A 24,252-nucleotide genomic window follows, 5' to 3' on the forward strand; every position below is an offset into this window, starting at 1 on the left:
CCTATCTAAGGAGACCTCTGCAGCTCTGAAGTGCCCATGTGCATCTCAGAAACGACCACCCCTGCCACGCACATCCTGAGAGAAGAGGCGAGCACTTGTGTTCACTGCCACTGGAGAGGCGCAGCCTGCAGGAGAGACCCCAGGTTCCACACTCTGGGTAAGGTATCACCTTAGGAGCAGGGATTCTTGATAGAACCCGGGTGCATAACAAAGAAACAGGGAAGGATAGGAATGGGCTAGGACAGTGAAAAGAACAGGGGTTCCAGGCCCCTCACCCCCAAGTCCTGTTGGTTCCTAACTTCGTTTCCCCTCACAGAGTGTGTCCTGGTTTATGACAAGTTAGGAGGAATCCTGATTGTCTAGGGGCTTGGGACAATGTGTTCACATAAGGAACTCTAGCATGGCATTTGACCCTAAAATTGCCCCCTCTCTCTCTGTGATCCACCTCCTTCTTAACCTGCAACATCCCCAATGCAGACCTGGTTCATCTTCCTGGTATTTCTTCTGTGAAATGTGGGCTCCGTATTGAGGAAAGGATGACACCTGGGACCCACTCCTGCAGCCAGGGTATTGAAGTATAAGTGCATGTGACACCGGAAATGTGTCACCCATGTTTCAAGTTTCTTTCTTTAGTCAGTCAGATAGCTTGAACTTGAGTCTTGCCCATTTTCCTTGAGCCCTTTTTGCTCAAGGCTAGCCCTCTACCACTTTGTGCCACATATCTACTTTCGGTTTGCTGGTGCTTAACTGGAGAGAAGAGTGTCAGAGACTTTCCTTCTGGGGGTGGCTTTGAATTGGGAATCCAAGGTCTCAGCCCCTGAGTTGCTAGTATAAGAGTCTTGATCCAGAGCTACCATAATCATCCTCCTCCTGTTGAACGCCTTTGTTTCCTTTTATACTGTGTCCTGCATCTGTCAGATTTGCTTGTCTGTGATTTACAACCCCAGCCCTGTGCTGCTCCATACCTCGGTGTTTGCTATGGGCTGTTTCCCATCACTCTGCCCTTTCCTGTTCATGAGCTCACACTCCACTCCCTGCAGCCTCCTCTAAACCTGCACAAAGAAGAAGAAAGTGGTCCTCCCGTGAGGACCACCAAGCTTGCATCTCTGCTGAACTTTGCTTGTCCATTCAACAATCTCCATACCTAGATAAAAGTCATCTGCTGAGAGATAGAAGTGTGCACACAGGTCCACATCTGCATATTTGTGTGCTATATAACTGTGTGTGTGTTCATCTGTCTCTATTGTGCTGGCCCACAAAATTGTATGAAAGTGGAAATGTTAGATTTTGAAATAATGCTTATTAGGTCATGTCAACTTCTTCCAGAGAATCTGCCCCATTAATTGGTAGTCCTGTCAAATTCAAGATAAACTGGTTAAACTCACTTTACATGTTTTCCTAATTCCATTTTGAGTCTTTTGTTTTTTTTTCTTTCTTTCTTAATAGTTCCCTATGCAATGAAACAAATAATTCTTAAAGCCCTTTCTGTTCTGGAGAAGAAAGTAGTTGGAAAGAAAATAGCAGGTGGCAATTGTGTCTATCATATTTATATGATGATTTCTATGTTGCTTTGGATGTCCCTCTCCCACAGTATAACCCATGCTTTCACTGTATTTGATGTTGGTATATTTTGTCGAGGGGAAGAGAAAAAACAAATCGTTTAACTAGGGATACAGGTGGACCCATTGCAACAATGAGATGTACAGTCGTTACGTCGAAAAATGAACTTTACAACTTTGGTGTGGGGGGGAATCAGGTTGCGGGAGGGCGGGACTATGGGAACGGATGGGAATGAGAAACAAAGAGGAGGCAACAATACTTGATAAGAAACGTACTCGTTATCTTTCCCATATAATTGTAACTCCTCTGTAGGGTATTCTCACAATAAAAAAATAAAGAAAAGAAAATAGCAGCTGGGTGTGGTGATTAATTCCTGTGTTCTGAGTTCATGAGGAGGCGAGATCAAAGGATCACATTTCAAAGCCAGTCTAGGCAGAAAACTCTCTGAGACTCTCATCTCCAATAAACCACCAAAAAAAAACCCCAAACAAACATGGCGGTGGTGCTGTGGTTGAAGTGGTAGAGCACAAACCTTGAATACAATTTCCCAGGGATATAATGGAGGCCCAGATTTCAAGCCCCAGGCCTGGAACAAAGAACGAAACAGAATGAGGGACACAGACACACAGACAGAGAAGAGAGAGGGCAAGCCAGCAAAAAAGGAAGGAAGTAAAGAAGGAAGGAAGAAGGAAGGAAGGAAGGAAGGAAGGAAGGAAGGAAGGAAGGAAGGAAGGAAGGAAGGAAGGAAGGAAGGAAGGAAAGAAGGAAGTCCTGCTGGTGTAGCACTAACCACAAACATCAATACTCCTTCCTGACAACTACTCCATTAGTCTTGTCCTTGCTTATTTTTTACACATAATTTATTTTCACAACTCTTTCTTTTCCTTGGCAGTCTATGTTACATATGTCTAGACTCTGCTAATTCAACAAGCACATTAAGTGTACTTTTGAAAAGCACCTTTGTTAATATAAAGTTGTTTTAGAAACACAAAGGCTCCTTGAGAAAGTCCCTTGCTTGGCTATTGTGACATTTCCTACACTGCTCCTCATGTCCCTTGTTATGAGGTCAGTTTACCACAGCCTCTGGGGTGCACGTCAGGGCTGCTGTGCTTAATGACAGGAGAGGACTCCTGTCCAGGGCTCTCCACCTCCACCCTTTTCTTCTCAGAAATGAATTGAAAGGTGACAACCAGCCAGAAGTAGCACTGATGACATGGGACAGTCATCAGCCCTGAGAACAAAAGCTCAGGGATAGGACCCAGGCCCTGAGTTCAAATCCTGGGACCAGCACAGAAAAGGAAAGCAAGCAGATGGCAGGCCTGCCACCAGGAGCCAGGCAGGGACTATGCCCTTTGTTGAATGGACTCTGCTCTGAGCCAGGCGCCTCTTCCTGATCCTGAATTTCCCACAGCCACCCCAACACAGAAAGGCTTGAACCACAGCCCCTGCCATCCCAGCACTCCCTCCCCCCACACTCATTTTAGCCAGATTCTGTACCTGCGCCATGCCATTAATCCAGCCCAAAGTCATTTCACCCAGCAAACGCATGCTCTGGTCTTCTTGGGGAGCTGTCTGGTGTCATTATTAACCTCACACACACCTGGTCCTCTCCTGACCCATGGTGTTCCTGTCCCCAGAGGTCCTCCCCGTCTGTGTCAGCTTGGAGAGTGTGGATGTGGACTTAGCCTCCTGACCTAGGGGCAGCGTGTGTCCTCCACCAGCTCTCTGCCTAGTGAGGGGACGCAGGCTTTCCCTGTCCCCACTCCACCCCCTGTCAGCACTCGCTCCCCAGGAGCACCCCAACCTCTACTGACCTCACCCTCTGTCTTGAGCAGGATCCAAATCCAAGACAACCCATGCCCCGTGCTTCCCCTACCCCACAGCTCTCAGCAATGCTCCTCCTGCTTTTCCTTTTTTTTTTTCGTCCGCCCTGGGGCTTGAACTTTGGGCCTAGGCACTGTCCCTGAGCTCTTCAGCTCAAGGTTAGGCTCTGCATCCCATGCACCCCTGCAGTCCGCTGGAAGCACAGATGCCCATCATCATGCTGACATGCAGCCCTGCCTGGACTTGTTACTTCTGGAGAGTTTGCACATTCAGGATGTCTCTCTCCATCTCTGTCTCCTTTCATCCTGAGCACCCTCAGTTCTACGCCACTATCTTGTATGAATCCCTTTCCTGTTCCCTGTGTCCTTGCCACGCAGTGGCTGGCCACCCGACTCCTGCTCTCCTGATGCACACCTGCCAGCCAGAGCTCACAGCCAGCTCCTGACTTGGCTTCATTCACAGCAGCACCTGGTGACTATGCTCAATATCCAAGAGGGATGAGACATGCTCACCTCTCACTCCTGGGGATGAGTTGAAGCTCCTGACAAAGCCTTCCAGGAAAAATGGGTCAGCCTGTGAACCAGCTGGGAGGTCAGCTCTCCCTCACTCCCTGCATCCTTAGCTTGGGGGCTCTGTCCCTTTCCCTTGTGCACCTCCTGCTGGTAGAGCAGGTCACACTGTTTGCCATCCTCACAAAACAACCACCCTGGCCAATGGCTGCCATTGTGATGAAAACAGCGGAATTCAGAAGGGCCAAGAAAGTCCTGGGGAGGATTTGGGGGGAAGCGCTCATGTTAGTTCAGATCTGCGAGTAACCATTAACTGACCCTTAGGACAGGCGCCATCTGACTTCTGTTCCTGGGTCACACCTGAGTCTTGGCATGACTGTGGCCACTATTGCACACTGCACACACCTTGCCTTGTCAGGTCCCTGCCAGACTGTATCTACCTTCCCATTGTTTCTACTTCATTAAAATCCCTAACTACTCACTTCTTACACCTGATAGTGCCTTAGCAGAGAAACCTTTAAAGCAGATGGATCCTTGTCATAATGAATTTTTTGGCGGGTGTGGGTGGGAAATCAGTTGTGGGGCTTGAACTCAGGACCTGGGTGCTGTCCCTGAGCTCTTTTACTCATGGCTAGTGCTCTACCGCTTGGAGCTTAGTGCCACTTCCAGTTTTCTGGTAGGGAACTGAAGAATCTGCTGGACTTTTCTGCCCAGGCTGGCTTTGAACTGTGATCCTCAGATCTCAGCCTCAGTCTCTAAGATGACAGGTGTGAGCCACAGGTGTCCAGGGACTTACTCTTCAAATTATCCAGGACTGGTTGAGCCACACTTGCAGTTTTGGGTGGAATGCAATGAATGTGGGCATGGTGCATGATCTTTCAATGCATTGTTGAAATTTCTTGCAGGTATATTATATTAAATATTTTACATCTGTGCTCTTCAAGGAAATAGGTGTCTAATCCTGTCTCTAGTCTGTTCTCATTTTGATATGAGAGGGAGTTTGGTAGCATTCTTCCTTTCCTAGTTTTTGAACCTGTCTGAGAAGCATTGGTGGTAACTCTGAACACCTGGTGTAACCCATCAGTGACTCTATTTACTGCTTGATTAAAGATGAAGTTAGGTGACTAAAATCATCTTGGATCAAACCTGATGGGTCCAACGTGCAAAGAGGTGAATCCATTTCTTGTATGTTTACTAATGTGTTGGATTAATTTTCTAATATATTTCAGTGACAACTTGAATTTTAACTGTTATGATATTCTAGTTTTCTTAGTTGATGTCTTCACTGTTCTTGGCTGAAGGCTTGTCAGTCTTAGATATCTTCCCAAGGAAAGTTCTTACCTTCACTGATTTTTTTTGTCAGTCCTGAGGCTTGAATTTTGGTCCTGGGCACTGTCCCTCAGCTCTTCAGCTTAAGGTGTGCACTCTATCATTTGAGCCACAGTGGCCACATCCAGTTTTCTGGTGGTTTATTGGAGATGAGTCTCATGGACTTTCCTGAATCAGCTGGCTTTGAACCATGATCCTCAGATCTCAGCCTTCTGAGTAGCTAGAAATACAGGCGTGAGCCACCAGAGCTCAGCTTCTTTCACTGATTTTTTTACATTGTTCTTTTAATCTTCATTTCTTTCATTTTTACCCTATTTTGTGTGTGTGTGTGTGTGTGTGTGTGTGTGTGTGTGTGATTGTGTGTTTATGTATGTACCTGTCCTCTGGCTTGAACTCAGGGCCTGGGCACTGTTGCTAATCTTCTTTCGCTCCAGGCTAGTGCCCTACCACTTGAGCCACAGCTCTGCTTTGTACATTCTGGAGATAGTTTATTGAAAATGAGCCTCATGGACTTTTCTGATGCCTTTGAACCACAATCCTCAGATCTGAGCTTCTTACGTAGCTCTGATTAGTGGTGAGCAGCCATCAGTTCCTGGCTGGCTCTATCCTGATTTTTATGATTCTCTTTGTATCCACTGTTCTGGGTTTGTTTTTAGACTGTGCTTCATTGTTGATTGCATTTGAGACACCTGACTTTTTTCCTGGCAGGCCCGCACAGCTGTAAATTCCCTGAGAAGCTTTTGCTGCATCCCAGAGTTTCAGGAAAGTTGTGCTATAGTTTTGATTCTTGAATTTGTAAACTTGTTCCTTCATTTAATCCTTAAGTCTTATGGTTGACTTTGGGCTCGACAGCATATCTCTTGATGAGAGGGTGTCTTAAGCCAACATTCTAACTTGGTCTGGACTTACGGGTCCATGGCATCCAGTAGTACTAGTTCATGAAATGGGGGCAGCAGTAGGCATCTGTGGGCTGGCTCGCTGTTTGTCAGCAGAAGTTAATGGTCTTTATTTCATCAACCTAACTTGGGTTCGATGTCTCCCCTGCTCTCATGGGACAAGCAACTGGGGCTCCATTTCAGGTCAGTTCCCATTTGCTTGGGACAGTTTTCCATCCTGAACTTTCAGTTTTCAGTCATGGCTGGTAAAGTGTCATCTGTATGCAGTGTTGGTTTATAACTGGGCCGGGCCAACTCTCCCTCCTGACTGACAGGCATAGGACACTGCTTTTCAATTCGGACAGGTGTATACAGATCTGAAAATACTGTCAGTTTTATGTTGTATATCAATTTGCTTTGAGACAATGCTATGTGCTCATCAAAAAAATGGATGATTTCCGGGTGCTGGTGGCTCACACCTGTAATCCTAGCTACTCAGGAGGCTGAGATCTTAGGATCGCAGTTCAAAGCCAGCCCAGGGAGGAAAGACCGTGAGACTCCTATCTCCAATAAACCACCAGAAAACCAGAAGTGGCGCTGTAGCTCAAGTGGTAGAGCACTCGCCTTGAGCTGAAGAGCTGAGGGACAGCACCCAGGCCCAGAGTTCAAGCCCCACGTCTGACAAAAAAAATGGATGATTTTCCCAGGGCAGGGGTGTGGCTCAGTGAACAGTAAGAGGACTTGAGCAGTAGGAGGATGTGAATAATAGGAGGCTGTGAACAGTAGAGCCTCCACAGGCAACCTGGGTACTTGGCCAGCTCTACTACAGTAGGCAACATGCCTACGGGTCAGGACACTCAGTGTGAGTGTTTAGGACTAAGTCTCCCCACAGAAAAGGGCAGAGACCAAGACCCCAGGACACTCCCCCCAACACCCACTAAGACCTGAGGTCCAACTGTTTCTACACCTTTATTTCTTTGTGATAAGAGGGGAAACAGGAATAAAATATAAACAGTACAGTTGACACAAATAAACCACCAGGATGGGGGTGGGGGGAGGGAAGGAGAGGGAGGTGGGAGGCAGGTGGGGATGGGGTTCCCATCTCAGCAGCAAGAAGCAGTGACCTGGATGCTCGCATCTCACCCTACAGGGCAGGAGTGGCGTCTCCCTCCTGGCTGCTCTCCATCCCACCGTGTGTCCCTCAGTCTTTGGAAGGGGGCCGGGCGATGTCTCCCCAGGCTGGTCAGGGAATGTTGAGTGGGCCCAGGTCTGGGATCAGGCCATTCACAAGGAGGACTGTCAGCAACTCACTGGCTCCATGAGGGAGGAGCTCAGGGAGGGCTGAGCCGAGGGTGGGCCAAAGGCTGGGCACTGGAGGCCCAAGCACTGGCTCTTCTTCCAGCATCAGGCAAGAGAAAAAACTGAAGGAAGAGGAATGGGATGGCACAGAAGCCCAGCCCGGCCCTCTTGTGACCCTGCCCAGGCCCCACCATCCTCTCCCCATCCACCAGCATGTCTGGCCCCCCAGCCCCTGCCAGGGCACTGCCACCCTCTGTCCCTCCCGTCCCCTGCCTGGGCACCACCAACCCTCCCACCTGCCACCGCCCCACACCCCCAGCCCGCAAAAATCAAGGCCTCCTGGGCACAGTCCTTGACGTCCACATCCTGGTCGTGGGTCAGCTTCTCCAGGACCAGCTTGTCCTCGCTCTGCAGTGTGCTGGAAGCAGAGGGGAAAGGGCTGAAGCATGAAGCAGATGGGGGCCCACAGCTGGGAACTCAGTTCAGGCCTGGCCAATACCTGCGGAATTACAACTTGCATCTCCAGATGGCTAGCGATGCTAAGCCACCCCTCACCTCCCTTCCCTTCACACCTGCTTCCCCATAAGGCTCACCACTGCCCCTGCCGACTCCTCAGTCTACAGTGAAGCCGACACTGGGAGGAAGCAGCAGGGAGCAGTGGCAGCTGAACACAGTGGTGCACATCTGGAATACCAGCCACTGAGGAAGCCCTAGCAATAGCTGGGTGTGGTGACACCCGTTATACTAGCGGTGTGAGCAGCATGCACAGACCAGGCAGCCTGGGCCACACATTTACTCTGTGAAATATAACCAAGGCAAAAAGCGCTGGGGGCATGGCTCAAGTGGCAGAATGCTTGCCTAGCGAGGTCAACCCTCAGTATCACCACAAAGGAAGAAACAGTGTAGCTGGAGAGGAGCATAAGAACAGCGAGGCCCAGCTCACCTGTTGTGGAGGATGGGCCCGATCTTCTGCAGGGACTTGGCCACATTGAAGGGGACCTTGGCATCGTGGTCCCCTGCCATGCGCATGACAGTGGTAAGCATGTACTTGCTGGTGATGTCCTGCCCGCACACCTCCGACAGAACCTGGCCAAGCACGTGCACATGATCAGTACAGCAACTGGCACCTGGGCCCATTTGGCGAGGCTGAGCAAAACCTCTCTGGCATCCAAAGGTTGCAGACAACTGACACCACCTCCCCGCTACTATGATTTACAATGAGCTCAACTCTGAACATGCAGCCAATGGTGTATCTCACACAAGCTCACCCACGCCCAGGCCAAGGGTGTCAGAGGCCAGGAGTCTGCCCAGCTCCAGATGTGTTCCACTGGCCTTGGCCTCCGGTCTCTTCACTCCCAAGCTTGGTGTCATGGCAGGGCTGTGCGCGCCCCTCCCCTGGCAAGCCGGCTCCTGGGTACAGGTGGCACTTGGGCCGCACTCACATTTATGCAGAAGATTGTGGTCATGTGGTGCAGGTATTTGGGGTCTCCAGACATATCCAGCACCTTGGGGCTGATGGTGGCATGTGCTGACTCCTTCCTGAACTTCTCCACCAGCTTCTTGAGGTTGCTGGTGGCTGCCTCACAGATGACATAGACTGCAAGGGGTACAGGAAAGCCATAGGGGCGTTTTAGAGTGGGTCATGGCTCAAAGCCAGCCTTTCCAAGGGTTCAAACATCAGGGAGCAGGGCACAGACAGAACAGTGGCATATCCCCACCCACTGGCTGCCAGCTCCTTATGGCAGGACTCACCATGGTCCACCAGCATGCCATGCATAATGAGTTGTGTTTCTCATCAAAGAATTTCACTCCCTGCCAGAGGAGAGAGATGGTGAGGGCTCGATGGATGAGGGAGGCCAGTCACCCGCCTCTCCCCTCCCCACCATATGTGGAATGCCCTGGATCACACACCAGCTGCCCAGCCAGCAGGGGCATGTACTCGATGATGGCCAGCCGCACCCGCCACTTGGCATCCTCGGCTAGCTCCACGATGGCGGGCACCAGTGACTAGGACAGCTGCCGGATATCGATCACCTCGTTCACGTAGTCCAGGTTGGAGATGATGTTCAGCCACACCTCTGGGCACTGCAGAGGATGGGGCTCCAGTGATGCCTGGCCCAAGGCAGCTCAGAATGGGGGGAGGAGAGTGCCACCCCACAGCAACATACTACAGACCTGCCATCTCCCCAGGGCCACTGCCCAACCCCAACCTGGCCCCAGGGACACAGTGACAAGGCCACATACACAGTCCCACTTGTCATTAAGTGACGGAGGCTTGGGCATCATATGACACCTGCAGTCATTCTGAGAGAACTTGCAGGAATCATGAGGAAAAATAACACAGTGGGAGAAGAAAGGTGAGCCCCAGCTCTGCCCAGGACAGCTGTGTCAGGACCCAATTGATGCTTGAGCCAGAAGGGAAGAGTCAGAGCACTTGGCCTACCAGTACTGAGACTTGCCCCTTTCATTCCTGTCACCTTAACTCCCTCCACTGACATGAGTCCCCACCAGAGCACAGCTCTGCCTCCAGGGCAAGCCTCTTCCATGCCATGCCCCCACTATCCAGCAGGGCCAGGGCAAACACAGCAGGTGCTCCATGACAGAAAAAGTTTGAACTGCTTCTGCCTCCCAGATCGTGAACTCTGATCAACCCCACACATGCATACTTACCCATCACACATCGACTCATCACTCAGCTCAGAAGCCCCGCTGGACTCCATGATAGCCATCAATCACCTTGGCAGGGGGATACAGGAGGGGACATTCATCTCGTCCTTCAGCTGGGCCAGGAAGAGGAGCAGGAGTTGCTTGAGCATGTTGTCTTTGCCCAGGATGGGAGAGAGGCCCATGATGACAGAGGCCAGGGCTGACTTCACATATTGGTTGGCATCTGACACCAGTTACTGGGAGGGAGGCCTAGGGGGACCTGCCTCAGCCTCCTCTGCACATGACTGGCAGGGGGCATGGGGATGGGCTGCAGGGTCCATGCCTCCATCTACTTGGCTGCAGCCCGTGACCCAGGTGCCTGGGGCATTTCCACAGCCTGTTCTGTGCCCTCTTTCCTGCCCAGCTGACTCCCTCCGCCAAACCAGTTACCTTGATGCATGGCAAGATCTGGGTCATGATCATGATCTCCCGACAATCTGCCGAGAGTTTCTCGCAGAACTCTGGGGGCCAGGGTGGGGGATGAGATGGAGCCAGCTGCACCTCCACCCTGAGCTGCCCTCCTCAAGCATGGGTCACGGGCACCCACCATTCACCTTGTGGGAGGCTGCGGCCCTCACCTCGGCCTCACAGTCCTTCATCAGGTTCTGGAAGGCGGGCGCCAGGTCTGTCTTGGTGATCTCAGGCCCCGCTGCTTTCTGGAGCTGGAAACCTAGAACCAGGAAGAGGCGGGGTGTGTGGAGCGAAAGGGGGTCTGGCAGCCTCTCACAGCTATTGAAGCCAAAATCCAGGCAGAAGCGGTGCAGGTGTGGAGACTGGGAAGGCTGCTCTTCCCAGAGCCAGCCCTTGTCTCCAGCAGTGTGTGCCAAAACCACAGACCTTAGTTCACATTATCCCAAGTGGGGCTGTCTGTGACCTGATCCACAAACATGCCAGCGATGCAGAGTCTCCCACTTTTACATTTGTACTAAAATATAGTGGGCTGAGTCACTAAATGGGCAGGAGAGCTAAGGAGAGACTCCTCAGAAGAGGGAAGAATGGCAAAGAAACACATGAGGAAATGCTCATCATCTCTGGGCATGAAGGAAGTACAATCATAACAACCCTATGATTCCATCTTAATCCAGTTAGATTGGCCAGCATTGTGAATTCGAACAAATAGTGGCAGGGATTTGGAGAAAAGGAGCCCTACTGTGCAGCTGGTAGGAATGTGAACTAGTAGAACCACTCAGCACAGCAGCCTGCAGGTTTTTCCAAATACTAAACACAGACCTTACCTACCACCCACTCCTGGACATCTACACTGAGCATCATGACAAGGACACCTGCACACCCATGTTCACTGCCACACTATTCACAATAGCCAAGATATGGGAACAGCCCAGATGCCCCACAGTAGATGAGTGGACCCACAAAATATGGGCAATGGTTCTTCACACAGTCATTAGAAAGAATAAAATAATGTCATTTGCAAGGAAATGGATGGAACTAGAACAAATCATGAGACTGGAGATTACTGGTGCACGTTCTCTCTGATATAAGGAAGTTAGATCTAAAATGCACTGGGATATGACAAATGCCACAGGATTCCAGAGACTCACAAACAGTGAGACCAAAGAATAGTCTTAGGAGAGAATCACAAAGGCCCAATGCCTAAGCGTCTCTTCATATTCATATAAAATATTACACATACTAAAACAAAATCCAAGATGTGGAAACAAAATACATATATATTTTTTGGTTTTAGCTTTTGATACTTCTGTGTTCTTTATCTGATAAAGAGTCTGTTCTCATGTTTTCTCTTGGAGGGTCCAGGGGGGGATAAAGGATAGAAAATAAAAGTGCATCCATGGAGCTCACAGGACACTGATGAAAGTGAACTGCACAACTCGTGGGTAGAGATGGGAGGGAGGGGCTGGGAGGGAATGAGAGAACAGTAGACACTCACTGTACAAAAGGAAATGTCCTCATTCTGTGACTCATGCATACCATTGTAATCCCTCTGTACATCCCCTCTATAATAACAGTACACATGTATAAAATGGGCTGTGCACAGCAGCTCACACCTACAATCTAGCTAGCTATACAGGAGGCAGAGTTAGGAGAATTGGAGTCCAAGGTTAGCCTAGGCAAAGGTGGAGATCCTAGCTGAAAAATAAATCCAAAGGGTAGGGTGTGCCTCAAGAAGAGGGGCACCTGCCCAGCGAGCACAAGGCCCCAGTTCACAGCCCCAGTTGCCAGTATGAACACACGTCTGGACGAATGTGTGCCTAGTGACTCTGCCTTTTCTTGGTTGCCAGAGATGCCTTATGCTTGCTCCTGACTACCACTTGCTCCTGACCACCACCAGAGCCGATGGGTCCACACTAAGGGCACACACAAGGGTAGCCCTCCAAGGGCCTCATGCTCTTTTACCAGTGTAACTGGTATGGAGTGCTGGTGGGCAGCCCTGTTTCTACCTCAGCTCCTTGTCTGTCTGCTGCTTCCAGTCCTGGGTAGGACAAGAGTCTTGCTTGGAGCCCAGGACAGAGAGCTTCACTTCCCCACCTTTCCAGGTCCTTGCCGTATACAAAGCAGGGTGAGTGATGGCTTCCCAGTGTGAATGTGCATCTCTGACTGTGCCAAGATCCAGCCCTGGCTTCTCTGCCCACGGACGTCAGGCTGCCTGCTCCCATGCAGGACAGACACGCTTCCCTCTTCCCTTCAGCCTTGGCCCTGCCTGTGCACTGCTGGCCTCATGCACGTCAGTGAACTTGTCGGCCATCATGTAGCAGATGTGCCAGGACCTGTCCTCAGCTGTCTGGCGCAGTGTGGGCATCACCAGGGCCTCCAGGTCCTCCTGGGGCAGGAGCTGGGCGATGTTCACACACACCTCCACCGCAAGCAGCTGCATGGAGTCCTGGGGAGCAGAAGAGGTGTTGCGTGTCCATGGGGCATAAGGACAGAGGCCCAGTGGCAGAACGGGGGTGGGGGAAAGGGGGGGAGGAGGAAGGGTGGAGCAGGGACCCACCTGCTCATCAGAGGCTAGGTTGGAGAACTAAGGGGATGATCTCACTCTTGATGTTGTCCAGCTCTAGGACCTTGGGAACTCCCCCAGATTAGAAGCTGTGGCCCGCCTCACCATGGGAGTGTCATCTGAACAGAGATTTCAGAAATACATGGTGATCTAGATTGGCTCTGGGCAGGAAGAACTCAGGGAGCCAGGAGAGATCAGAGGGCTTGGACCCTTGGGTGCCATGGTTGTTGCCCAGGACATAGGAGGCTTCACTCAGGATAGAGTAGGAGGGGGGCCTTTGGCCAGGGCAACTCAAGGGAGCAGCAGGTAGGATTACTGTTCATTCACACTCACATGGGAGGGGGAGGGGACTGCCACTGAGGCCCAGCAGGTGAGCTGACCCGAGGGGACAGGATAGGGGCAGTAGGGCAGGCGGTGGCAAGGGAGCCCCGGACTCACTGGTAGAGCTCTGCTTTCACAGCGCTGGACACTCACAGGTAGCAGACGGAGAAGAGGCTGCAGGCCAAGGTGTGGGAGGTGAACCAGTCGCCCCCCACCATCCGTTCCACCAGGGACACAAAATGGGCTTCGAGGTTAGAGGGCAAGTGCTCTTGGGAGATGGCACGCAAGGACTCCACCGACTTGTCCCGCACCACCGTCTCCTCCACAATGGCCAGCGACTCCAGTGGGGGCTGCAGGGGTGGGGGAGAGTTGGGTGGCACTGATGCTCTGCTCAGTCCTCCAGCCCTGAGGCCATCCCCCTGGACAGCACCCAGTCCCCCTACCAACCCTGCTCCATGGCTCCTGTCTCTGCTCTGGGGATGGGAGCGAGGACCCCGCATATCACTCACCAGCAGGCAGTGCATTTACTCTGGCTCCCCACCAGGCCAGTAAAGGTTCCCAGCTGCTCAGCCAGGGCTAGAAGGACCTCATCCTCAGCGTAGATGGTGTCTGTAGGGGCAGGGCATTCCCATCACAGCCCACCCTGGGACCCCGGCACCCTGGGATCCCGGTCCCAAGATGCACCAACTTGCTGTCAGTACCCACAGTTTTCCCATATGGCCAGCACAGAGAACAAGATAGGAACTGAGGATGGGTGGGGGAGCTCTGAGTGACAGGGCCATTCTACACCCCTCAGGGAGGGGAGACCGAGTCCCATCCTGTGCAACACTGTGGCAAGCAGATTTCTTGTTCAGATACAGCTTATACTCTCAGCACTGTTCTCTGCCAAAAATCCTTTTCTATGTGTTCAGACTTGGTTCAGCTACTGCCTCCTGGAGACTTTGCAAGCTGTCCCCTCCCAACAGCCTGCCCCCAACCACCAGCCATTGTGCCTGGCTCCCACCCAAAGACAGTGCCAAGCCCAGCCACAGTCTCAGGCCTCAGGGCTGGGCTGGGCAGGTCAGGACACCGGCGATCTCTGGGATTCTTCCTTTCTGACCTAGGACTCACCACAAGAAGCACAGCACCCAGGGCTCAGAGCACCACCTCCAGAACCCTGACACTACACTGTTGTCCTTTAAGATGCCAGCCTGGCATTTTGCTCTACCCCACGATCATGCTGCAGTAATCGCTTACAAAACCAATTCTGCATGTTTTGCTGGCATGAGGCTGAGGCTTCTGCTTTTCTATCTGGACAGCACCACCTTTTCCCAAAGGACACAACACCTGCCATATGCAACTGGAGAAGCTCCCAGGCAGCAAGTCCAAAGAAGGGACCTAACGTCTCTTGGGGCTCTGAGCCCCACGTGTCTGCATCCCTTTTGTGACCTAATTTTACAAATATTTAAAATTGTGTTGCATTTTTGTTTTGCTGTTTAAGAAAAAATGTTTCACAAAAAAAGTAGATGTAGCCTATTTCCATCACAAAGTACGACTAGGCCAGGAACAAGAAGGAAAACTTGTCATTTGCTGCCACATCTCTAGAACTACAGATCACTGTGGAAAATGCAAGAAGTCAGACACAGAAAGGAAAATGCATGTTCTTGAAACAGACAAGAACACTGCAGAGGAATTTTCAGCTAGACCAGAAGGGTCCTGGTGAGGAATGGAGTCACATGCAATGAGGTAGACCAGAAACCCAGGGTGAGGAGTCATTGCTGATCCTCTCCAAAGCACACTGACAAATTCCTGCTTTAAAATCACCACTGATAACAATGAAAATGGGTAGTGATTTAGAGAATGAAGCTACCTCCTCAGAAACAACCAGGCATGAAAAGAGATCATCCTGCTTTCAGGAATATGCATGAAATGCTTACTTCTAATCTCCAAATGGGGTCTCTAGGGATGAAAACACTTTAAGAAAAAAATGGCTAAAGAAGCTCCTGTACAGAAATGTCTCATTCTATTTTCTTTCTTTCTTTTGCGCCAGTCCAGGGGTTTGAACTCTGGGCCTCGATGCTATCGCTTTGCAATTTTATTCCAGACTGGCACTCTACCACCAGAGAGTAGAGATAAGAATTGGAGATAAGAATCTCATGTTCTTTCTTCACCAGGCCAGCTTTGAACCTTAATTCTCTAATATCAGGCTCCTGAGAGTGCATCAGTACAGGGTTCCATTTTTGTTTTCTAACAGCATATAAGATGATAAAAAAAAGGAGACTGAGATGAGGTGGGCTGGGAAGGTGGCTAAGTGGTAGAGTGCTTGCCTACCATGCATGAAGCCCTGGGTTCAATTCCTCAGCAGCACACACATAGAAAAAGCCAGAAATGGTGCTGTGGCACCAATGGTAGAGTGCTAGCCTTGAGCAAAAGCAGCTCAAGAACAGTGCCCAAGCCCTGAGTTCAAGTCTCAGAACTGGAAAAAGAATAGGAAGGGACACTTTGGATAAGAAACTTTGGGAACACATGGCTTACACACCGCTGAGGTTGTTTGCAGTCATCTGTCTTCAGTCCTTAGTGTCTCCTGCCAGCCTACTGGGATCCAGGAGAGGTAAGTGACTGCACCACACCCCTGTCCCCTGGAGAAGCACCCACATGAAAGTGAAAAGTGTCTTGATAATTGTCACATGGGGGAAAAGAAAAAGTTTACTGACAATATGGCTTGCCAACACAGGTGAAGGGAAAATCACCACTCCCGTGGGAGACGACCTCAGCTGCCGCCCTCTTGGACCCCTATCTAAGGAGCCCTCTGCAGCTCTGATGTGCCCATGTGCATCTCAGAAATGACCCGCCTTGCCACGCACATCCTGAGAGAAGAGGCGAGCACTTGTGTTCACTGCCACTGGAAAGGCGCAGCATGCAGGAGAGACCCCAGGTTCCCCACTCTGAGTAAGTTATCACCTTAGGAGCAGGGATTCTGGATTGATCCTGGATGCATGACAAAGCCACAGAGAAGGATAGGAATGGCCTAGGACAGTGAAAAGAACTGGGGTTCTAAGCTCCCCACTCCCAAGCTCGGTTGGTTCCTCACTTCTTCTTCCTAACAGAGTCGGTCCTGGTTTATGACAAGTGAGAAGGAATCCCGATTGTTCAAGGCTTGGGGACGATGTGTTCACAGCAGCAACTCTAGAAAGGCATTTGAACCTAAAATTGCCCCTCTCGTTCTCTGTTGTCCACCTATCCCTTCACCCGAGTTGACTCCGAGTTGAGGAAAGGGTGACACCTAGGACCCATGCCCACAGCCACTGTATTGAGGTATAAGTGCAAGTGGGAACATGTCACCCATGTTCCAAGTTTCTTTTTTAGTCAGTCAGAGAGCTTGAACTTGAGTCTTACCCATGTTCCTTGAGCCCTTTTTGCTCAAGCCTAGGCCTCTACCACTTTGAGCCACAGGTCTACTTCCAGTTTGCTGGTGCTTAACTGGAGAGAAGAGTCTTACAGACTTTCCTTCTCTAGGCTGGCCTTCAATTGGAAATCCAAGGTCTCAGCCCCTGAGTAGCTAGGATTACAGGCTTGAACCACTAGGGCCTTGCTTGTTTAGTATCTTAGGTCTTATTCTACACAGGAGAATTGTAGTCGCCTTCATCTCAGAACCTGACTCACCTTCCCATAATGCCATTTTTCCAGGCGCACCCATTTCCATGAACATGCCATCTTCTTCTTCTCAAAGGTTGAATAGAATTGGATTTTTCCTAATACATGAGATACATTAGGAAATTATTTCTGGTGGTCTGAATGCTGGATGGAGAATGTTGAGTTCCCTTGGAACTGTGCAGGCTTCAGTTTCCGAGGCCAGAGCCTCTGGATGAGACTCAAGGAACAGAGAGGATGGGAGATACCCATGTGTCTATGGGGGTGATCCTCTTAGCCCAGACTGTGGTTGGGTTTGTGGGTAATTTGTCTCTTCTCTCCCATTATCTATTCCTTTCCTGCATGGGGAACAGGATGAGACCCACAGACTTGATTCTTAGGCAATTAATTGTGGCCAACTTCCTGAGTCTTCTGTGTAGGGGTGTTCCCCAAACCATGGTGCCTGGGGCAGGAGAATTTTCTTAAATGATGTGGGGTACAAAATGGCCTTCTATCTTTACCAAGTGAGCAGGGGGGTGTCGATGGGTAGCACTTGCTCCCTGAGCCTTTTCCTTGCTGTCAGCATCAGCCAGGGGGACTACAGCTGGGCAAGGCTGAAGGGGAGAGCCCACAAGCACATTGTCTCCACCGTCTACCTCAGCTATGGGGTCTCCCTCCTGGTGACCATTATGTTTCTTATGTACATGACAGGACCCAAAGCACATGACAACATGACGAGCTTAAAGTCCTATGGATACTGTTCTTCCGTGCGTCACAATCCAGCTGCTGCTGTGCTGCACATGGCCATACTCTCGGTGCCTGATGTTCTGTGTCTGGGGCTCATGCTCTGGGCCAGCACTTCCATGCTTTTTGTCCTGTACAGACACAAGCAGAAAATGCGACACATCCAGAGGACCAGTGTCTCCACCAGAGCCTCTCTCGAGTCCAGAGCCATCATAAACATCCTCCTCCTGGTGAGTGCCTTTGTCTCCTTTTATACGGTGTCCTTCATCTGTCAGACTTGCTTGTCTGTGATTTACAACCCGAGCCTTGTGCTGCACCATATGGCAGCATTTGCTATGGGCTGTTTCCCAGCCCTCAGCCCTTTCCTACTCATGAGCACACACTCCACTCCCTGCAGTGTCCTCTTCACCTGCACAAAGAAGAAAGAGGTCCTCCCCTGAGGACCACCAAGCTTCCATCTGTGCTGAACTTTGCTTGGCCATTCAACAATCTCCACACCTAGAGAAAAGTCATCTGCTGAGAGATAGAATTGTGCACACATGTCCACACTTGCGCATTTGTGTGCTATATATCTGTGTGTGTGTTCATCTGTCTCTTTTTGCTGGCCCATAAAATTATATGAAAGTGTAAGTGTTAGAATTTGAAATTATGCTTATTAGATCATGTCAACTTCTTCCAGAGAATCTGCCCCATTACGTGTTGGTGGTGTCAAGTTTAAGATAAACTGGTTAAAATCACCTAACATGTTTTCCTAATTCTATTGTGAGTCTTTTGATTTTTTTCTTTCTTTCTTTAATAATTCCCTATGCAATGAAGCAAATCATTCTTAAAACCCTTTCTGTTCTGGAGAAGAAAGTAGTTGGAAAGAAAATAGCAGCTGGGTGGTGGTGTTTGATGGCTGTGTTCTGATTTCCTGAGGAGACGGGGTATAAGGATCACAGTTCAAAACGAGTCTGGGCAGAAAACTCTCTGAGACTCTTGTCTCCAATAAACCACTAAAAGAAAAAAAAGATGGACGTGGTGCTCTGGCTGAAGTGATATGGCGCTATCTTTGAGCAAAATAATCCCAGGGGTAGAAGAGAGGCCAGAGTTCAAGCCCCACGATTGGCACAAAGGAGGAAAGAGAGAATGAGGGACACAGATAAACAGATAGACAGAGACAGACAGAGGAGAGAGAGGGAAAGCCAGCAAAGAAGGAAGGAAGAAATAAACAAAGGAAGGTAGGTAGGAATGAAGGAAAGAAGGAAGGAGGAGAAGGAAGCAAAGAGGAAGGAAGGAAGGAAAGAAGAAAGCAAGGAAGGAAGGAAGGGAGTCCTGCTCGTTAGCACTGACCACAAACATCAAGGCTCCTTCCTGACAGTTACTCCCTTAGTCTTGTCCATGTTTATTTCTTACACATAATTTATTTTCACATCGGTTTCTTTTCCTTTGTGGTCTATGTTACATATCCCTAGACTCTCTGCTAATTCAACATGGACATTAAGTATACTTTTGAAAAGCACATATTTTAATGTAAAGTTATTTTTGCAACACGAAGACTCCTTGAGAAAGTCCCTTGCTTGGCTATTGTGACATTTCCTGCAGTGGTCCTCATGTCCCTTGTTATGAGGTCACCTTACCACAGCCTCTGGGGTGGAGGTCAGGACTGCTGTGCTGAACGACAGGCAGGGTCCTACGGTCCAGGGCTCTCCACCTCCACCCTTTTGTTCTCAGAAATGAGTTGCAGGGTGATAGCAAGCCAGAAGTAGCACTGATGCCCTTGGGACAGTCACCAGATCTGAACACAATAGGTCAGGGACATGCCCCAGGCCCAGAGTTCAAGTCCTGGGACCTGCACAGAAAAGGAAACAAGCAGATGGCAAACTTGCCTCAAGGAGCCATCCAGGGACTATGCCAGGTGTTGAGTTGACTTTGGGCTCTGAGCCAGGTGCCTCCTCCCGATCCTGAAGTTCCCACAACCACCCCACCACAGAAAGGCTTGAACCACAGACCCTGCCATCTCTGCACTCCCTCCCCCCACACTCGCTTTAGCCAGATTCCCTCCATGCCCCATGCCCTTAATCCAGCCCAAAGTCTTTTCACCCAGCACATGCATGCTGGAGTCTCCTTGGTGAGCTGTCTGGTGTCATCATTAACATCACACACACCTGGTCCTCCCTTGACCCCTGATGTTCCCATCCCCTGAGTTCTTCCCTGTCTGTGTCACCTTGGAGAGCGTGGATGTGGACTTATCCTCCTCACTAGGGGCAGCACGTGTCCTCCACCAGCTCCCTGCCTTCTGAAGGGACGCAGTCTTTCCCTGCCGTACCCTACCCCATCTCAGCACCAGCTCCCCAGGGGCACCCCACTCTTCACCCACCTCACAACTGTCTTGAGCAAGATCCAAATCCAAGACAATCCACGCCCCATGCTTCCTCACTCCCACAGCGCTCAGCAATGCTCCACGCTCTTTTCCTCTTTTTTTTTTTGTCGGCTGTGGGGCTTGAACTCTGGGCGTAGGCACTGTCCCTAAGCTTTTCAGCACAAGGTAAGGCTCTGCACCCCACGCACCCCTGCAGTCCACTGGAAGCACAGCCTCCCGTTGTCATGCTGACATGCAGCCCTGCCTGGACTCGTTACTTTTGGAGAGTTCACACATTCAGAACATCTCTCTCCATCTCTGTCTCCTCCTTTCTTCCTGAGCACCCTCAGTTCTGTGCTACCACATTGTTTCCTGTCCCGTGTGTCCTTGCCATGCGGTGGCCAGACTCCCGACTCCTGCTAACCCACTGCACATCTCCTGGTCAGAGCTCACAGCGAGCTACTGACTTGGCTTCATTCACAACAGCACCTGGTGACTATGCTCAATATGAAGGAAGGATGAACTCGGAGCCAGGAGAGATCAGAGGGGGTGGACCCTTGGGCACCATGCTTGTTGCCCAGGCATAGGAGGCTTCACCCAGGATAGGAGGAAGAGGAAGAGGGGGGCCTTCAGCCAGGACAGCTCAAGGGAGCAGCAGGTGTGCATTTACACACCTGTCGGGGGTGGGCCTGCCACTGAGGCCCAGCAGGTGAGCTGTCCCGAGGGAACAGGGCAGGGGTGATGGGGCAGGTGGTGGCAGGGGAGCTGGGACTCACTGGTGGAGCTCTGCCTTCACAGCAGTGGACACTCCCGGGTAGCAGATGGAGAGGAGGCCTCAGGCAGATGTGCGGGAGGTGAACCAGTTGCCTCTCACCAGCCGTTTCACCAGCAGCATGAAGTGGACTTCGAGGTCTGAGGGCGAGAGCTCGTGGGAGGAGGCCCACAAGGTGTTGGGAGATGACAGTAAAGTTTAAAGGTCATCTTGCCCCTGGTGCTCACTTGAAGGCACATACAAGGAGCTGGCTTTCTTGAAAAAGACCAGGTGCCTGGGATTGCTTTGCTATGTCTGCAGAGTTTGTTTTACTTTCTACCAGTTGAGCTTGTCCTGTTTTTACTGCACTCTGTTTCTACTGAAATTTTCCTTGTTTTTCTGGACTATTGTAACCTATGTTACCTCTTGACTTCTAATTGTATATATTAGGGAAAGTTAAAAATAAACGGTGTTGCAGTCTTGAGCTGCAGACCTCCCGACCCCATCCTTTGTATTATGGTTTTTTTTTTCCGTCCTCGCCCCTTAATTCAGGATGCCCTTTCATTGCTGGCAGTCCCCGGGAAGTCACGCCTGAACTGGGACCTGAAAACCTGGCATCAAGGCTGAGAGCCCCGCTAAGGTAAGAGGACGCATCTGGAAAAAGAGAGCAGGTGATAGTATAGTTGGGAGTAAGAAATTATGGGTCAAGGTAACAGCTGCAATGTTATATGTGCAGGCTCTTAAGGGCATGCTTCAAGTTCGAGGAGTGAAAGTTGGACAGAGTCAGTTAGACAGTTTCTTTTGCTTTATTGAGGAAGTATGCCCCTGGTTCCCAGAGGAAGAAACCATTAGTTTAGAAACTTAGCAAAAAAAAATGGAAAAAGGGAAAAAGGATTCAGGGCCACTATGTTGCAAATGGCCTGTAAGTTAAAAAATTGCTGCTTTGTAATTGTCTGGTATCTGTGTAGCCTGCAGGTTCTGTATTGGGGTTGGCAAGAGTCTTGGCGGACGCGCTATAAGACAGCCAACTGGGCCGGTGGGAGACGTCCCCCGGATCCCCATCAGGGTAAACTATCCACTAGTGTGGATATTTGGGCCCTTCCGTAGTCTGGTACTTTCTGTCTGACAGTCTACAATGCGCATGTTGTAAATGTGTTTTGTCTCAATTTTTGTGTGTATGTATTTTGGAATTCTTGGAATGTTTCTTCTCTCAGATTCATCCTTATGCGAAAGCCTGGAAGAGGCTGGCTAACACCCCCTCAATATCTGTTTCTCTCTAGCTCCTTCTTTGTTACTTATACTTTAAACTGACTCCCCTTTCTACCTTTCACTGCCACCTCCTCCACCCTCTCTGGATCCAGAAGTAGGGGAGTTATGGGGGGGTGAAAAACCTGGAGGATCAAACAATAACTTAAAAGGGACAGCAGGGAGAATTGCAGCTGGATAAAACTGCCACTGACAACCTGCAAGTGACACCAGTAAGATCTTAGCCTCGGTCCTTGGTCCAGGGGGTCTGAGTATGGGGGAGAACCTGTCAGTCTGAGTGGATGGCCGCTAGGGACTTTTTTCCCTTGCCCCAAGAGGACTGGGAATTCTCCACCTTGGAAGGCCCCTGGGTCAAAGTTTGCAGGAATCTAAAAGAAAAATCCTCTAGAGGTGAGTAAAGGGGGTTCGAGTCCCCTGGTACGTGGATTTGAGTCCCACTTGTGAATGGTGGTGAGATGTCGCGCCATTCAATGAGACTTGATTTTCTCTTTGTGGCCATTTGTCTGTCTTGTTTACTACAGTGTGTTTTCTGTTATGTTTTCTGAGGTAGGGATAAACTGGGGGCCCATTAGCCCCCAACTCAGCCTTTGGTTGTTGTCTTGTCTAGTTCTGTTTTAGAATTGATACCAGTTTTAAATGTACATCCAACTGATTTTGATTTTTTTTTTTGCTTTAAGATCCGTGTGCGTTTAGTATCTGTTTGTGAACATATTCAAGATAAATATTATCAGCATGCTGTAACAATTTGGTAAGTTTAAGTTTAAAATTCAAAACGTTATGAGGTTTGGACATTACCAAAAATTTTTAAGAATTTTCCCATTGTTTTAAATGACTTTTTAAGGATTCTTTAACTTAGAAAATTTAAAAATCTGGTATTTTAAAATGCATAAGGCTGTTTGCAGTGTAATCAAGTTATCTGGCTTAACAAAAATGCATTGGCTCTTTGGAATTTAGTTCTCTTGCCTAAAATGTGGGGTTAAATATTAAAAGTTTAAAATAAAAATTTGTTTAACACTGTCAAAGTCATTCCCTGTTCTGTCTGTCTAAAACTGTGTATTTTCATTCAAAAACCAAGAGATAAAAAAAGGAAAAAACTTAAAAGCCAACAAAAGACCTATCTTTAGTGGTAAGGGGTAAACAGACAAAAAGGCAGTTCAGCTGGTCCTACATGGTGGGACGGGTCATGGGAGGAGTCCACACATGGTAAAAGACCTGGCACAAACACATTTCATCTTACCCTAAAGAGTGAGATTAGTTGCGTGGCCATTACACAGGAGGGGCCAAGAGGCCCAGCTTTGTTCTGTCCTGTTTCTTTACAGATAAATACTAAAAACATGATGGTAAAAATTAGTGATGTGATCATTTGCTTAGTATTGCTAAAACTACCCTTGGACTTAAAAAGAGGGTTAAAAAATGTATTTGTATAATATGACATGCTTTCAATGATGTTCTACAATTAGGATATGTTTTTAAAAGTCATAAATGTGTTAAGTTTAACTTCTTGGTACAGTGATGATGATTGTAATTCTTGAATTAAGGAAAAATTGTCATTTGAGTTTAAAAGTTTTAATGTGTATCTGTTTTAAAACAAGCAGCCAAGAGACTATAAGTGACACTTGGCCTCAAGATTTTAAGGGATTTTTTTCATGTAACTAAAAACTAAAATAAAAAACAATAAAAGAGATTAATAAGAAGCTTAAAAATAGGAATGGATTTTTGGATATAAAGTTTAAAAGTAAAATTGTTCTTAACATTTGCCTCAAAGTGGAAAAATTAGTATTACCAAAATAATTGCTTACTTGCTATTCCAGTTTGCTCTTAGGGGTTTCTTAAGGTCCCAGCAAGCCAAGAACAAAGCACAGAGGATTCTTATAACGTTGGCAGTAACTTTGGCTCTGACCAAGTTTCAGGTAAGAGCATGCTTAAAAGCTACTTCTATGTTGACCACCTTCTTGCTTTTATTTTAATTATTTTTAATTTTTTTAAATTTTTTTTAAATTTAATTTTATTTTATTTGTGAACATACTGTACAGAGGGGTTACAATTACATGGGCAGGATAATGCGTACATTTCTTAACAAGCATTGCAGCCTCCTCCTTTGTTTACCCTTCACATCCCTTCCCAGCCTCCCCCCTCCCCCCAAT

At 49.2% G+C, this 24,252-nt stretch overlaps 1 pseudogene; it reads right to left on the minus strand.

Annotated features, from left to right (window-relative positions):
• Positions 1-7,298: 7,298 nt before the first annotated feature.
• Positions 7,299-24,252, minus strand: part of LOC105994209 — a 55,892-nt pseudogene continuing 38,938 nt past the window's right edge.

Source organism: Dipodomys ordii, unplaced genomic scaffold (assembly GCF_000151885.1).
Source record: "Dipodomys ordii isolate 6190 unplaced genomic scaffold, Dord_2.0 Scaffold105, whole genome shotgun sequence".
Lineage (NCBI taxonomy): Eukaryota > Metazoa > Chordata > Mammalia > Rodentia > Heteromyidae > Dipodomys > Dipodomys ordii.